Source organism: Ursus arctos, chromosome X, assembly GCF_023065955.2.
Source record: "Ursus arctos isolate Adak ecotype North America chromosome X, UrsArc2.0, whole genome shotgun sequence".
Taxonomy (NCBI): Eukaryota; Metazoa; Chordata; class Mammalia; order Carnivora; family Ursidae; genus Ursus; species Ursus arctos.
Genome location: NC_079873.1, coordinates 41,570,305 through 41,586,253, shown reverse-complemented (window position 1 = coordinate 41,586,253; position 15,949 = coordinate 41,570,305). Strand labels below are relative to the sequence as shown.

Here is a 15,949-nt window from a genome sequence, read left to right as displayed (position 1 = left end):
AACATTAGCATCACCTGGGAGCTTGTTAGCAATTTAAAATCCCAGGCCCCAAGCTAGACCTTCCAAATCTGAAAGTACAAGTTAACAATATCCCCAGGTGATTTGTATGCACTTCAAAGTTTAAGAGGCACTGTTCTAGAGTCCTTTGACCTCTGACATTCTAGGATCCCAAGTGGACCAAAGCACAGAGCAGTGGGAAAGCCAGAGCCGCAGCGGTTGGAGTAGGGGCTAGAAGAGAACCAGTGGAGATAAAAGCGGTAACAAGGGAGAGAGCACACGTTTCCATCCTCCTTCATATCATCCAACCTGTAATTTAAAAGACATCCCACGAGTAGCACTCTATGACTTAAATACGTCCTGTGGATGAAATTGATCCTCCACACTTCCACTTGTGAAAAGACGTTTTGTAAATGTACTCTGATTCAGGCATGTGTACTGGTCGCTCTATCTAAAAGCTAGGGCACAGTCTCATTTCTTTTGCCATCTCACCCTCTAAAACACACTCCCTGCCCAACTTCGCACAAACTGCTGACTGAAAGCAGAACAAAACAAAGGTTTCATGGCAGGGATGCCTAGCTTGCCCGCGAGAGAAGAGAGCGTGTTAACAAGGGGCTGGAGTGGTGCTCAAGCATCAACCCGCTTGCGACAGGGCCGGACATTCGAGCGGGCAGTATAAGCCCAAAGGCGCCTACCTCACACCGAGATTGAGGGCAGAACAGGAAAGATCATGGACGCACTCCTAGACCAGGAGAGGCCCGGGAAATGAACGGAGCTCCGTGTTGTAGCGACCTGTGTCCTTCTCAACCTGGCCTGTGCTCGCTCCAATCTGCCCAGTAGCGAATTTTGAAAATTACAGCCCCAGAAGGAAGCGCAGTGGTGATTGGCCAGCAGGGACCAATCAGCGTGCACAGTTGGGGCGTGTGCTCCCCTAGCAAGGAAGGGCGGGGCTGGGTATTTTTAAATTGAACTCTGCGGCTAACAGACCTCGCATTGGGGCGTGGTTTCGAGTACAATTGGTCGAACCCGGCAGGGCTGACCAGCCGCGTACAGGGTCAATTTAAAGAGGCGTTTTTATTTAAATACTCCTGCTGGAGGATGGGGGCAAGAGTGGCTGCATAATGCAGATTCAGACCAATTAAAACATTAATATTAATAACCCGTTGTAGACGCAAATGTTAACTACTGCTGGCTTCACAAATCGCTTTGTGAGGGAATCAGGGCAGAAATTATTGCCCCTATTTTATGGATAAGCACCCAAAGCGCAGTAGAGCTAATAGTAGCTAGCATTCATTTACCACTAGTTCTGTGCTAAATGCTATAAATTTTTATTATTTTAAATCCTGTCCAAAAAGATAGGTACTTTTATTAGTGCCATTTTACAGATAAGAAAATTGTAGCTTTCTAACGGCCCAATATCACAAACCTGCTTCGTGGCAAAGCAGGTATTACAATTCACATAGTCTCATTCATTTCACTCACTCATTCACTCACTCATTCATTCATCCAACAGTTATTGAGCACCTGCTTTGTTCCAGGAGCTAGAAAAACTATATATGAGTAACTGACAAAAGACTTGAAGAATTAATAGCCCTGCCCTGTCCTCTGAAGATGCAAAGAGTAAATGGAGATACCAAGGATAAAATCCAGGACCTGCCGCATATACAAGCAGCTAGCTACCACTAAACTACATCCCTGCCTTTACTATCAGCCCATTCTCCTTTTAGTATCTCACAGCTCCTACATTAAAGGTGGAATATTCACATGATCCCAGGCCCTCCTCTCTTTTTAATCTCCCTGGGTTATCTCATCCAGATCCACGACTTTAAATATCATCTAAAAGCTGGCCCTGAACTCCAGATTCATGAATCCAACTGACTACGACACATCTCCACTTGGACGTCTGATAGACACCTCAAACTCAGTATGTTCACAGTGCTTACCAAACCTGATCCTTCTTCCAATATCTCCCATTTCAAAAATTGATACCACATCAAACCTGTTAATCAAGCCAGAAACCTGGGTATCATCCTTGATTCAAACTCTCTTCCATCACCTTACCTTCCCATATCCAATCCTTCAGCAAGTCCTATTAATTCTACCTTAAAACTATATCTTACATCCATCCACTTCTCTCCACCTCCACTGCCACCACAGTCTCTCATCTGGACCACTGTCAAGAGCCTCCAAGCTGTTCTCCCCCTTTCCAATCTTGATCTTCTCTAACATAAATACAAGATCAATCTTTTTTAAAAAACAAAAATTATATCATCTTTCTCTCATGCTTTGGGGGTTTCCCACAGAACTTCATATCCAAACTCCTCACTCTGATCTACAAGGTCTTACCTATATCATCAACCTCACCTCATACCACTCTTTCTCAATTACTAAATCCAGCCATAATGGTCTTCTTTCAAGGCTTTGAATATAATAAAATCCTTCTCCTCAGGATCTTTGCACATGATGTTCCCACTGCCTGGAACATTCTTCCCTCCATTCTTTAAATTACTTGCTTTTTTCCGATGCTTCAAGTCTCAGCTTAAATGCCCCCTCTTCCGAGAGGCCTTCCCTGACCATGTTATCTAAAGTAGGATTCTCTGGGGTGCCTGGGTGGCTCAGCCATTAAGTATCTGCCTTTGGCTCAGTTCATGATACCAGGGTCCTGGGATCCAGCCCCACATTGGGCTCCCTGCTCAGCAGGAAGCCTGCTTCTCCCTCTCAAACTCCCCTTGCTTGTGTTGTCTCTCTTTCTCAAATAAATAAAATCTTTAAAAAAAATAAAGTAGGATTCTCCTCCCACTCCTTTATACTCTATCTCAGCACCTTACATTTATTTTAGAGTAATTATTGCTATTTGTAATTTTTTAATCTATCTACTCACTCAAAAATGCAAGGTTCTTACCTAGACAGTATTATGCTAAATGAAATAAGTCCTACAGAGAAGGACAAATACCTTATGATTTCGCTTATATGTGGAATCTAAGAAACATAACAGATGAACAAACAAAAAAAAAACAAACAGACTCATAAATAAAGAGAATGAACTAGTAGTTACATGTGTGTGTGGGGAAGATAAAGGAGAGTAAGAGGCTAAAACTTCCAGTTATAAGATAAATAAGTCACAAGGAAGAAAAGTAAACCTTAGGGAACATAGTCAATAATATTGGAAATAATTTTGTATGGTGACAGATGGTAACTACACTTAGTGTGGTGAGCATTTTATGATGTATTATGTAATTGTTGAATCACTATGTCATATACCTAAAGCTAATATATGTCACTATACTTTAATTACAATTTTTAAAATTCTAAAAAATAAAAAAATTAAAATGTACAATAAAAAAAACAAAAACAAAAAGAATACAAGGCCCAAAACTATATGGACCATATTCATTGTGCTCTATCTCCAGTCATTAGCATTAATTATAGTTCACATTTATCAATTGCTTACTATATGTTTGATGACGTTCTGAGATTCACAATAATACAAAGAGGAGTTAATATCCCCACTTTACAGAAGAGAAATTTGGAGTACAGAGAAGTTTAGTAACTTGCCCAAGATCACACAGCTAGTAAGTTATTGGACTGGGATTTAAACCCAAGCAATCTGATTCCAGAGACAAACACATAATCATTACCTGCCTCTTTGATAAATGATTAAAAAATATTTGTTAACTAAGCAAATTAGTATCTTCTTTTAAGGGTAATCACTGTGGACAAGTGCCCCACTGGGATGCACTAAAGAAGAAATACACTATTATTTTTACTATTCAAATATAGTTGACATACAATGTTATCTTGGTTTCAGGTGTACAAAGAGTGATTTGACAATTCTATACACTACACAATGATCACCATGATAACTGTAGTTACCATTTGTCAACACACAACATGGTTATACTATTATTGACTATATTCCCTGTGCTGTACTTTTAACTTCCCTGACTTTTTAATTTTAAAACTGGAAGTTTGTACCTTCACCTACTTTTACCCATCCTGTCCTTCCAACAACCACCAATTTTTTCTTTCTTTGAGTCTGTTTCTGTTTTTTTGTTTGTTCATTTGTTTTGTTTTTGAGATTCCACATATAAGTGAAATCATATGGTATCTTTCTTTGTCTGACTTATTTCACTTAGCACAACACCCTCTACATTCATTCATGTTATCATAAATGGCAAGATCTCATTCTTTTTTACAGCTAATATCCTGTTACACACACACACACACACACACACACACTATCTTCTTTATTCATCTATCAGTAGACATTTAGGTTGCTTCCATTTCTTGTCTATTGTAAATAATGCTGCAATAAACATAGGGGTGCATATATATCTCTTCAGTGTTTTAATTTACTTTAGGTAAATAGTAATGGAATTACTGGATAATATGACATTTCTGTTTTTAATTTTTTGAGGAACCTCTACACTATTTTCCACAGTGGTTGCACCAATTTACATTCCCACAAACGGCACATGAGGGTTCCCTTTTCTCCACGTTCTTGCCAATACTCATTTTTTGTTTGTTTGTTTGTTTGTTTGTTTGATACTAGCCATTCTGACTGGTTGCAAAGTGAGATCTCATTGTGGTTTTAACCTTCTTTTCCCTGATGATGAGTGATGTTCAGCATCTTCTCATGTGTCTGTTGGCCATCTGTATGTCTTCATTGGAAAAATGTCTACTCAGGTCCTCTGCCCATTTTTTCATTGGATTATTTGGTTTTTTAGTGTGGGGTTGCAGAAGTTCTTTATATATTTTGGATATTAACTGTTTATCAAACATAGCATTTGCAAATATTTTCTCCCATTCAGTAGGTTGCCTTTTCATTTTGTTGATGGTTTCTTTCACTGTGTATAACCTTTTCTATTTTGGTTTAGTCCCAATAGTTCATTTTTGCTTTTGTTTCCCTTGCCTAAGAAACATAAATATTTCTAAGACTGATACCCAATATATTACTGCCTATGTTTTCTTTCAGGAATTCTATGGTTTCAGGTCTCACATTTGGGTCTTTAATCTACTTTGAATTTATTTTTGTATATGGTGTAAGAAAGGGGCCCCATTTCATTCTTTTGCATATAGCTGTCCCATTTTTCTGATACCATTTATTGAAAAGACTGTCTTTTCCCCATTGTATATTCTTCCCTACTTTGTCATAGATTAATTGCCCAAATAAGCATGGGTTTATTTCTGGGCTCTCTATCCTATTCCATTGATCTATGTGTCTATTTTTGTGCCAGTACCATACCATTTTGATTACTCTAGCTTTGTAGTATAGTTTGAAATCAGGGAGTATGATACCTCCAACTTTGTTTTTCTTCCTCAAGACTGCATTCTAGTTCTGTAAAAAATGCTGTTGGTGGGGTGCCTGGGTGGTTCAGTCAGTTGGGTATCTGCCTTCAGCTTAGGTCATGATCCTGGGACCCTGGGATAGAGCCCTGCATCGGGCTCCCTGCTCAGTGGGGAGCCTGCTTCTCCCTCCCCCTCTGTTGCTCCCTCTGCTTGTGCTCTCTCGCTCTGTCAAATAAATAAAATCTTTTAAAAATGCTGTTGGTGATGGGTATTAAGGAGGGAATGTATGGCATGGTGCACTGGGTGTTACACGCAAGTAATGAATCATGGAACTTTACATCAAAAACTAGGGATGTACTGTATGGTGACTAACATAATAAAAATATTATTTAAAAATAAAAATTATTATAAAAAAATAAAAAATAATTAAAAAAATTAAAATGTTGTTGGTATTTTGATAGGGATTGCATTGAATCTGTAGATTGCTTGGGTGGGTATGGACATTTTAACAATATCTTTTTTTGAGAGAGAGAGTGAGCATGAGCAGGGTTAAGGGCAGAGGGAGAGAGAGAATCTCAAGCCGGCTCCAAGCTCAGTGCAGAGCCCAACACAGGGCTCAATCTCACAACCCTGAGATCATGACCTGAGCCAAAATCAAGAGTCAGATACTTAACCAACTGAGCCACCCAGGCACCCCGGACATTTTAACAATATTAATTCTTCCAACCCATGATCATGATATATCTTTCCATTTGTTTGTGTTGTCTTCAGTTTTTTTATCAATGTTTTATAGTTTTTACAGTATAGGTTTTCACCTCTTTGGTTCAATTTATTCCAGGTATTTTATTCTTTTTGGTGTAAATTGGATTGTTTTCCTTAATTTCTCTGTTACTCCATTATTAGTGTATAGAAATGCCACAGATTTCTGTACATTAATTTTGTATCCTACAACCTTACCAAATTTATTAGTTCTAATAGTTTTCTGGTGGAGTCTTTAGAGTTTTCTACACATAGTATCATGCCATCTGCAAATAATTACAGTTTTACTTCTTTATCAATTTTGGTGACTTATATTTCTTTTCCTTGTCTGATTTCTATAAGTTAAGACTTCCAGTACTGTAGTAAATAAAAGACTGAAAGCCTCTCTTTAGTCAGGAGAGGAAAAGTTCTATCCACCAAGACAACAGCAATATAAAAATTACAAAAGAAGCCATTTCATTTTTCCTATTTCTTCCAAGCTTTTCAAAAAACAAAGTTATTGAGCAAAAGAACACTTCCAAAAATTTTTGAATTTGTTTTTTCTCTCAACCTTCACACCTCCAGTTGACTTAATCTCTCCTTTGTGTTGCACTGAGAGAACATGGAGAAAAGAGGAAATAGCCCTTTGAGTCTATCACTTTCCAATATTTCCCTCTTACCAGGCACACAGCATTCTCATAAACTCTGCTTTCTCCTCCCCCCCCACATCCCTGTATTAAAATCTGATAGAAAAGATCTGCTATCATCTACTTTACTTTTACATGAAAATATACTCCAGGTGGATCCAAGATTTAATTGTGAAAATGAAACCATGGAAATACTAGACAAAATATAAAAGAATAGTTTTATAACCTTCAGAAGGAAACACTTTTCTAAACAGGACAAAAAAATTAAAGATAGCAAAAGCCTTGATAAATTTTAATAGCTAAAAATCGAAAATTTGGCAAAACAAATAAATTTTTTAAAAAGAAAAAGCAAGTGTAGCTATAATAATATCAGATAAAGTAAACTTCAGAGCAAAGTAAATTACCAGAGACAGAGAGGAATATTACATAATGATAAAAGGGTCAATCCACAAAGAAAACACAGCAACCTTACTGACATCCAAGGGATAATGAGGGAATACTATGAGCTCTATACACATAAATTTGATAACTTAATTGAAATGGACAAATTCCTTAGAAATCACAAACTACCATAATGCACCCAATATGAAATACATCATTTGAAAGCTCCATAGTTTTAAAGAAATTCAATTTGTAATTTTAAAGTTCTTAAAAAAAAGTTTCTAGGGCAAGATTATTTCACCGGAGAATTAAACTAAATGTGTAAAGAATAATTAACACCAATTCTGTACCATCTCTTCCAGAAAATAGAAGAGGAGGGAACACTTCCGAACTCATATGACAACACTTCCGTGATACCAAAACCATACAAAGACTACAAAAAAAAGGAAAACCACATACCAATCTTCCCTCATGAAAAGAGGTGCGAAATCTTCAGCAAGATATTAGCAAAATATTATATACCATGATCAAATGGGGTTTATTACAGGGATGCAAGGCTGGTTCAAAAAGTCAATCCACATAATCTGCCATATTATAACAGGCTAAGGAATCCACAAAAATAAGAAAACTATTAGAGCTAACAAATGAGCTCAAGGTGTAGGATACAAAACCAACATACAAAACTCAATTGTATTTCTATAGTTTTGCAAAGAACTATCTGAAAATAAAATTAAGAAAACAATTCCCCTTATTATGGCATCAAAAGGAATAAAATACTTAGAAATAAATTTAACAAAAGAAGTATAAGACTTGTACACTGAAAACCACAAAACATCATTAAGAAAAATTAAAGACCTAAATAAATGTAAAGACATCCCATGTTCATCAATTGAAATACTTAATATTGTTAAGATGGCATCCCCCTCAAATTGATCTACAGAATCAACTAAATCCCTATCACAATCTGTGTGAGAAGAGTTCACATAGCCGACCTGAAAATGTTATCATCTAAAAATCCTGCAGGCAAGGCTGGCCCTTGGCTAGGATCTGGGAACTTGGATTTGGGGACAGTTCCCACCACCGTAACCCAGAAAAGTAGCTCACTGCACCTTAACTGTGCAAACAATGTGGCTTACGGTGAACACGAGATTTCCTCCTGGGACTTTGGAGTTTGGGTATGTACTAGGCAGAGAATGCCTACATGACCAGCCTCCAGTAAAAATCCTTGGCACCAAGTATCTAATGAGAGTCCCTCATAAACATCATTTCACACATGTCACAACTCTATACCAGAAAAGTTAAGCTAAGTGAAAGAAGTCAGTCACAAAAGACCACATACAAAATGATTACATTTTTATGAAATGTCCAAAATAAGTAGAGCTATAGAGACAGAAAGAAAATTAGTGATTGCCTAAAGCTGGGTAAGTATAGGGTTAGGGGAGTCAGATGTGATAGCTAAAGCGTATGAGGTTTCTATTTTTGGTAATGAAAACTTTCTAAAATTGACTATAGTGATAGTTTCACAACTCTGTAAACATACTAAGATGCATTGAGTTGTACACTTTAAATAGGTGATTTATGTATTTGAATTATATTTCAAAAAAGCTGTTTTAAAAATAACTAGCTAATAAAATATATTGGTTCTTTTAAAAAAATTCTGTTTAAGAGTAGCAAGAAAAGACTCAGTGGAACCAGTTAGGAAGGTACTGCAATAAGCCAGGCAGTTTGGACCAAGGTGATTTAACATTCTTGGGTATGGCCAAGCACTTCTATATGGTTCTGAGCATGGCAATTCTTGAACCTAGTGCTATCCCTTGCAGGATAAATGAAAATCAGTAAAACACAGTCTTTCTCCCCAAGCATTTGGAAAGATAAAGCTCACAATGAAACAGAACAGACACTGCTTTCCTTGAACCTATAAACAACTTTTCTTAAGGAAATGTATCAATAAATATAACACACACACACACAAAAATGCGGTTTTTAGGGTGGGGAGTGATTCTATGGGGGAGGAATCACCAATTTCCCTTCTAATTTGAGGAATGCCTTGGCAAAACAGGCTTCGGTAAAAGGGTGATCTCCTACCGTATGGGAAGCACGTTTTCCAAGCAGCTGTGACCTCCTAGTGGCCACGTGGACTCATGACTTCCATTTACCCTATTGATTTGAGAGCAACAGGCACAGGTCTCAGCCTGACACCCCCACGGGGCAAGGACATGACCAGGCTGAAGACTACACCAGTCTTCATCCCATTTTAACGTCCCTAAAACCTGGTGGATCCTTAACAGAGTCGCGGGGCTGGGGGGTGGGGGGGTGGGGGCGTAGGGGGGTGGGGTGGGTAATGCCTACCAATGCTATGAGGGAACTCGAAAAGCTTCCCGCTTCCAGATCCCCTTCCCGTCCTCCAAGAGTCTTGGCTTAAAACGGTCATTCACTGACCAAGATACCAACTGAGGAGAGGATTAACAACTTTGTTGCCAGGCGCGCCTGGGTGGCTCAGTCCGTCAAGCGTCTACCTTGGGCTCAAATCATGATCCCAGGGTCCTGGGTTCAAGCCCCACATCAGGCTCCCTGTTTAGGAGGAGCCGGCTTCTCCCTCTCCCTCTGCCCTTCCCCCTCACTCGTGCGCGCTCTCGCTCTCCCTCTCTGTCAAATAAATAAATTTTAAAAAAATTTGTCGCCAGTTAATTCTATACTTAAGTACTTCTCGTCCGACATTCGAGACACGTTTGTTGTTTTGACAGGCGGAAAAGCGCGATTCATAGCCTAGCGTCCGGGCTACATCACCAGCTCGGACACAAAATACGTCTACGTACTTCAGACCGACAGCAAGAGGCTCTTTTAGCGCCTGGAAAATCAACTCGCACGTCGAACAAACCATAGACGGACTGACACAAACACTCGGCTTTGTAAAGGGACTCCCCCCGAGTAGTAGGAAGCACAAACAAAACAAAACAAAACACAAAACCAGACAAAACCCAGACGAGGGCCCGAAGAAGTGACTAACCGTCTCAGAATAACGTCCTCAGAGCAACCGCCTCAGGCCAACGATCTCTGGAAAAAGGGGCCCGAGCAAATGGGTCTCGGAGGCCACCGTCGGACCCCACCATTCTCACCAGCAGAGGGAGCTAACGGATCAGCGCTTTGCTCGGTCAGACCAAAAACCACCAGATGGGGCCAAAAGATCAGAGTAGGTACCCCTTAGCCATTTCTTTTACTCAGGAAATTTCTCTTCAGAGCCTCGAAGAGAGAGAAGGGGTACCACTCTCTGCGCGCGCACACGTACACCCACCTGCAAAATGATGGAAGTGGGTAGTGACCCGTCAGGCCGGACCGCCCCCGCCCCGTGATCCAGCCCCCATTGAAAAAGCCCGGATTAAAACAGCACCCGTTTCCGAAGGCCCCGTGAGACTTAAATGAGATGATGCACGAAGAACACAGTAGCGGGCAAATGTTCAGGCCCCACTGCAGACCCGCAGAATTCAAACCTCTGTGATGGAGCCCCACGATTTCTGCAAGTGCTCCAGGTGGTTCTGAGGCGCACTTGAGTGTGGGAAGTAGTGCTCTCAGAAGTAGGCTGCCCCTGAAATATTATTACAGATGCCAGGACTGCGGGGCTTCTGAACTGTTTGCTGCCTGAAATTCCGAAAACCGTCATTTATTTGTTCCTTGAGCCCGTCTGTGCGCCCAGGATTGGCGGCGGATGCAATGAGAGACGGAGAAACCGCCCGCCAGGCTTTCGACGCAGGTGATCCAGGGATAGGAAAAGTTAATTAACTCTACAAGGCCAGATCTACTAAATGTCAGATGAATTAGACAGACAAGAAGCAAATGTTCTAGGAAATCAGGGGAGGGAAATTTCCCAATTATAAGAGGGAGGAGCCTGACCAGAAATGGCCACTGCCAAGCCAGGCCCACCTTTCACAAATAGCTATTAAGTCATTTTCGACAACAAGGCAATAGAACAGACCTTAGCCACCTAATTAAGCCTCTGCCCAAAAGGAAAGCCCAACATTATCTAAGAGTCCTCTTTTCTTTAACAGCTTCCCTCTGGAATTAAAAAATGAGCGTATTTATAGCATTTTTAAAGTCCTTTATTTTCTCCCACCACTTCTTCAATCACTTATAGAAAAGGCCAGACAGATATACACAATACAGACATAAGTGCTTGACAGAAGTAATTATGCAGCACCAATGCCGAGATATTCAAAATAGCTATTTAATTTTTCACTTTAGCATGGTTGCATGAAGCTGCACTAAATGACATTGTGTATTTTCATGTCTGGAAAATAATTCAGGGAAAAAAAGAAGGGGCGCTCCCATTTGTTTGGTCCACAATAAATAATGTCTGTTAATCACTGGTATCACTGTGCATTTTCCAAATGGTCATGGTGTCATCCCATAAACTAAATTAGGCAGCCTAATCTGAGACTGGAAGATATTTAGTGAGACTAACAGGCAGACAGTGATTTCATGAAGGCTGATAGTTCAGTCCACTTAAATTTCATTTTGCCATTATTCATAACAATTACATTACAAACACAGGTCCCATTTTTATTATCTTAATAGCTCTTTCAAACCAAATGTAAATGGAAAGCATATTTAAAGTGTTGATTTGTACAATTATTCACAAGTTCGTGTGGAAGAGATGTTTGGGCAGAATAAACAAAGTTAGGAAATGGATGATAATGGTTCCAAAAAAAGACAAAGCTTCTATGTTAAACATCTCCATGTTTGGCTCTTAAAGGCTAAGTGCATAGTACTTCATACATATACACACACTAACATGGCATATTCCTTCTTTTGACTCTGTGAACATCCTTCTCCCCCACCCATCTGTTCCCACCTCTAGTCAGTACAGGCTGGTCTGAGACTCTCTGCAGCTTAAGAGAAAGAAAAGGCAGAGGATATGCTATAAGCTATGACTGAGCCTCGCAGATGCTTTAAGCTATGACTGAGCCTCCTCACGTTTTCATTGTTGGTTTCCCAACCAAATGCTGCTCTTGTTTGCTCCTGGTTAGCCTCCAGGATGACAGGATTGCGGCTACATGGGACAGGGCTCTAATCATCCATAATAGTCCTCTTTTTGTCATTCAGGGGATTTGGTAAGACATTTTCCAGGCCCAGATCATAGTCGTTCCCTTCTGGGCTGAGAGACATAGAGGCTTTTTGTTTTTTAATCTTAGGGATATACGTTCTTGTGCTTGGAGAATAAATACATGCTTTCTTTTTTTTTTGCTTCTTATTCTACAGACGTGAGCCAGATCCAGGAGCTCCAGCTTTTTCTTTAATCATCAAAAGTTCTTGACAAAAAGGTGATACAGGAAAAACAAGTCTTGTACTATAGATTTTAGCTCATCACCACGGACAAAGACTCCCTCCTTGACCAAAAGCCATCTTTTAATAAAACTCATATGTATTTAAGGTATACAACATGATGATTTGATATAGTCAGGCTCCTCTGAGACTTCTTCTCAACTAGGCCTCAACCTTGGCCTATAGAACTGCAACTTTGGGCACAAACAATATCATCCTTTCCCTACATTAAGAGACTTGAACAAACACACAGTTTCTATCAGCTCAAGGCCATGTCCCTAGGATGGTGACCCCAGCCTCCTTAAGAGGCCTGCCTAGGAAAGTTCAACACTGCCAGAAGAATTTACTGTTTGTTTCAGCCAAAACCTGATTACAGGCCCCTGACCTCCCTTTTCTTAGAACATTTACTTTAGAAAACCTATCATTGTAAATCCTTTCTCCCTTCCTTTGATATGTATCTTCTACAACCCAGAAATGTTTTTCTCAAGGACCTGGGAGCCATCCCTTTGAAATGTAATTATCAAGAAGGAAGAACCCCTGTCTCCTAATCTCTAGGAAAGGGTAGGAGCCTAACTTTGATAAGTGCCAATTAGCCCACACAGTTGCCCTAATCACACTGATCACCCCCCAACCACACACACACACACACACACACACACACACACACAAACACGTACACATTTCCCTCAGCACTTTTCCCTTTAGCATACCCCAGCATTTAAAAAGCCTTCTGCTTCTCATTTCAGTGAAGTTGAGCTCTGTTCATTGAAAGATTCTCTTCCTGGGTGGCTCAGTCAGTTAAGCATCTGCTTTTGGCTCGTGTCATGATCCCAGGGTCCTGGGATCGAGTCCCACATCAGGCTCCCTGCTCCGCAGGGAGTCTGCTTCTCCCTCTACCCCTCTCCCCACTTGTTCTCTCAATCTCTCTGTCTCGCTCTATCTCTCAAATAAATAAATTAATAAAATCCTTAAAAAAAAGGAAGACTCTCTTCCTTGCTGCAATTGAATACAATCTGTCTTGCCACTTTTAACAAATGTCTAGCTCTGTTTCTCTTTGATGCCATGAACTAACAAGATCAAAATTGTACAGCAGGGTTAAGACATGTAGTCTCAGGGGTAACAAGGAAAAGAAGGAATTGAAGTAGACCAGGAATACAAAACTCTATTATTCAGGGGATCATTCCAACTTATTTTTAATTCAGATGCATTTATTCACATGCATGAGATTAAAGTGGAAATATGTGGAGAAAGGACAGGGGGAAGACAAGACGAGTCTTGGGCACAGTGTAAGCTATTTGGTGAGGGGCTAATGTTTCCAAACTGGGTCAAAACTGAAGGCATCTCAAAGTCTAATGGATAATCCTCTAAAGAATACAGTCACCAGCAATCCAGCACTGGCCATATAATGAAAAAGAATAAGTGGGGCTCAGGTCCTTTCATAGCTTAAAAAAGTCTGTGAAAGGCTGACCCTGTCCCAAGTAGACTGGCCTTTTTTCTGGGATAATTATGTCTCATGATGAAGGTTAGAGCTTGCTAGACCACTTACACATCCAGAATCCTAAGAATGGAGCCCCCAACTTTGTGTTGTCACTGTTCTCTATAGAAACAGTGATGTCATGAAGTAGAAATTCTGGTACCAGCTGGCAGTGAAGGCTTTAGGAGAGTATGGAGGGTTGAGCAAAGAAGCAACATCTTGGGTCAGACTGGAAGGGTCATCACAGTATCCCAATTAACAAGAAAGCCATCATTCCAAGGTCCTACAAAACAGCCTACTCTGATTCTACAAAGGTAGGAGCATCTTCTGACTTCTTTTTGACTAGCTAAGGGGGTGTCTTGATAGTGATGTGAAACTTTCTATTTTTGCTTTTATTCAGGATAACCAGAAAGGACTTTACCATTTTTTCTGTCTCTACATAAATCCAAATATCTCTTGCCACATAACTCCGAATCTCTAGTGGGAAACCCAAAGAGAAATAAGCTAAGATGGGAAAATTAATACTGTCTTATTCATAAAGGCTGGTGGTAATTCTGTATGTGAAAAATGCAGACCCCCACCAAACTGGTAACTAATATGATTAGATTGTTCTGGAAACAAGAAGAGGAAAGAGAAAGGAGGTCTCAAGGGATTGTAATCTGGACAAAATGTGAAATAAATATGCATATCCTCCTAGAGAGAACAGAAAAGGGTGGTTATACAGTCTACAGCCTGATGTGCTTCTGATGTGAAGGGCTACTGAGTTTGCCAGACTGCCACGCCTTTGCTGAGGTCGCTAGTTTCAGGCATTGTGACTCAACAAACTCCCTTGTCATACCCCAGGGTCAGAGGCAGCAGGGAAAAGCCTGGCCCATCAGTCTCGTCCAACAGCTGACGGGGGTGGCAGCCAGCTGCAGGTGCCCAAGAACTTGGCACTGCCCAGTTCCATCTAAAGGGGCACATCTCCCTTCTGGGTGGCACAATTTCAACCAAAAGTCTAAAATATCTTCATTATCAAGGTAATGAGTTCACAAATTTTAATTTTTTTTAATTCTTTAGGATTTGGACTGAGGCTGTGTCCAAATCATATGAGGGACCTCTATGACTCCCCTTCTTTTTTTAGAGGTTAGTCATCTCTAGCTTTTTTTTTTTTTAAAAGAAACTCTCTCTTCTGAGTGGGTATGGGAACCCCTTTCCTAAAACTTTTTCAGGAAAATGTAGACATTATTGAAGTGAGAACCCAAAAAGATGGGGGGGGGGCAAAGGGTAGACATGTAGTATTATCGTGTGAAAAGATAACCACCAGAGAATAGCTGTTATCAAAAAGTGGGGAGGGAGAGGGAGAAGGAGAAGGAGAGGGAGAGGGAGGGAAGGAGAGAGGAGGGCAAGGGAGAGGGAGGGAGGAGAGAGGGGGAAAGGGAGGGAAGGGGGGGAGAGAGAGGGAGGAGGAAGAAAGAAGAGAGGGAGGGAGGGGGAATAGAAGAAGGGACAGAGGGACAGAGGGAGCTAGAGGTTAAAAGGGGTGTCAATTTTGAAGGAAGTTGGGGGAAGGAATTCAACAGCCCTCTAATAACTTAGCAAAAAGGCTTCTCTTGTTAAATTTTAAAATGAAATCAAATTCAAGCCCCAGAAACCGAAACGATTCTACTGAGCTCTTAACTGTATCTTCCTGAACATAGATCTGAGGTCTTACATAGCAAAAATCAGTCAGTGGCTCTGCCATTTCTTTTTTACTTTTAGTTCCAGGCCAGGGTGTGAAGTGGCCAGGGCGGGAGGGGGCGGGGGTGGTGGCCGAGGCTGAAGGAAGTCGGCATGTTGGAATCTTGTATGTTGTTTTGATAAAAATGGCTATTTATTCACTGTACTGGTATTGACCCTAGTCTTTTCCAATGGCCCTAGGTAATAAGTATTAGAGCTATTTACCTAACTTCTCTTTCTTTAATGTAATGAGAAAGACTCTGGTTGAACTGAAGTTAACTAAAATTCAGTTAAAGAGGATGAGGTGAGCTCTATTCTTTGAGGTACCCAAGTAGGCAAACAAAAGTGGAGACAAATGAGATTTAGTGGAGTTTGGGTAGAAGTAAATCATTAAATTTAATCCCCAGAG

At 40.4% G+C, this 15,949-nt stretch overlaps 1 protein-coding gene across 3 annotated transcripts in view; it reads right to left on the bottom strand.

Annotated features, from left to right (window-relative positions):
- Window positions 1-10,881, bottom strand: part of CCNB3 (cyclin B3) — a 61,975-nt gene extending 51,094 nt beyond the window's left edge. Inside the window, exon 1 of one of the 3 annotated variants that reach the window (XM_044389408.3) lies at window positions 10,441-10,881. The gene's annotated coding sequence lies outside the window, so the exon portion shown is untranslated. Of the gene's footprint in view, window positions 1-692; window positions 2,735-10,059; window positions 10,404-10,440 lie in introns of those variants that run through there. The other 2 variants (XM_026513436.3, XM_057311530.1) reach the window with 2 other exon arrangements.
- Window positions 10,882-15,949: the final 5,068 nt, after the last annotated feature.